This window comes from Molossus molossus, unplaced genomic scaffold, assembly GCF_014108415.1.
Source record: "Molossus molossus isolate mMolMol1 unplaced genomic scaffold, mMolMol1.p scaffold_m16_p_14, whole genome shotgun sequence".
Taxonomy (NCBI): Eukaryota; Metazoa; Chordata; class Mammalia; order Chiroptera; family Molossidae; genus Molossus; species Molossus molossus.
In genome coordinates this window covers 40899583-40901400 of record NW_023425349.1, presented here as the reverse complement: position 1 = coordinate 40901400, position 1818 = coordinate 40899583, and the positions used below count along the sequence as shown (strand labels likewise).

The 1818-nt window shown below is 47.2% G+C and overlaps 1 pseudogene; it reads left to right on the top strand.

The window, feature by feature from the left end:
- The first annotated feature begins 500 nt into the window (after positions 1-500).
- On the top strand, positions 501-1392 carry LOC118629290 (annotated as a pseudogene).
- The last annotated feature ends 426 nt before the right edge of the window (positions 1393-1818 follow it).

Below are 1818 nucleotides of genomic sequence, written 5' to 3'. Positions count from 1 at the left end.
TGATTCAACAGTCCCAAAGCACTGGATTTACACACCCCAAAATTCATTTCTGACTAGAGAGGGTTTTAATGATTTTATTATATGCCTCACAATCTGTTCCTAAATCTATCCCCATAGAGTTTACATTTACCAATTAATCATTGAAGTTGAGGGCTTTGTGTGAGGGATTAAAAATAATGAGGGATTAGGTTCCATTAGAATGACCAACTTTGATGAAAGTGTAAATTGAGGATGTCTGATCAAGTATACTAGATTTATTGTTCAAGACCAAATGTTATGTATATTATCTGAGTCTAGGGGAGAACCCCAGCCTAGACAAAAGCATGGTAAGTCTCTATTTAGATGGAAGGCATCTATTCTTCTATTGAGTGCAAATATAGGAAGTTTAGCATATTTTAGTAAAACAGTGAAGTGCTCCAAAAGATGAGTGTAAAAGGTACTTGGGATTTTTCAGAAGTAAGAAGATCTTCTTTTCATCAACCTTGGCTTCTTTTCTCAGTATGGAAAATGCAAAAGGCAAGAAGAACTCCACAAAGAAGTCAGGGGGAGCAAAAAATTCTTGCAAATCCAAGTAGTAGGAGCTAAAGAGAAAAATGAGGCTGCTGATGAACCAAGTACACAAGGAACCTCAGGGAAGGAGACCAAACGGAAGAGATCTATGAAAGATGACAAAGCTGCCTGTCCACAAAAGATGGAGCTGGGCAATAAAAGAATAAGAATTCACAAGAAGATACCAATTCCTCCACTGCCCATTAAATTGCCACCAGTTAACCTGCTTCGCCGAGACATCGTGAGGTCTTGGTGCCAACAATTAAAGCTGAGCACCAGAGGCTCGAAATTGGAAGGATATAAGGGGCTGTGTGAATATGCTTCCCATGATCTAAAGGATTTTCCCGCCACAGCAAAGGAAGCCAAGATGTTGACAGAATCACAAAGAAAACTGGAGATGGAGAAGGGGGAAACGACTCTGGACAGTTTGGGTCTTCCGGAAGTGATTGCGCCCCTTGAGGAGGGGTGCCTGCTCTTGAAGGGGCCACTGCTCTCCTTGAGGGCACGGACAATGTTTTCCTGACCTCTGCCACCCGAGGCTGTGTTTGCCTCCTGGAGCAGAATTGCAGCCCAGGCTGGGAAGGTGGAGCCTACAGCATCACCACAGGAGGCCTCTGAGGTCAGGTGGTGGTGGTCCATGGACGAAGTCTCCCTGCAGACCCAGACGGTTGGGTTCAGCTGCAGTTTTATGCTGGGCAAGCCTGGGTCCCTGAGAAACAAGGCACAGTGTGTGCGCTCTTCTTGCTACCTGCCTGCACCTTCCCACCCCCGCACCTGGAGGACAACATGCTGTGCCCCAAGTGCATTCGTAGGAATAAGGTATTAATAAAAAGCCTCCAGTGAGATTATAATGTCAAGAAAAAGAGTACGGTGATGATTATAATGACTACAATCAACTCCACGGTGCCACTGACAGGCCGAACCCCAGGCTGCTCGACACCCTCCATGCTTCCTGCGTCCAGGGCCCACAGACCGGTGCGGGAGATGCTACCCTCAGACTCCCGACAGTGCCTGCTGCTCCGTCTGTTAGGGGACAGGCATTCATGGTTTAAAATGGACAAGCATTTCACAAATTATTATTCATTGCAGTTAAGATGAAAAAGTCACTCACACCATCCAACGGATTCCCCGTCTGAAACAAGGGACCCGGCAGCCCTTTCGCAGCGGGAACCTGAAGTCCCCTTGCGAAGGGAGTGAGGAGACCAAGGTGCGCTCCTGCCTGGGTTCCTGCCTCGCCTGCTGACTCCGTGCTGACTCCGCGGGTTGCTG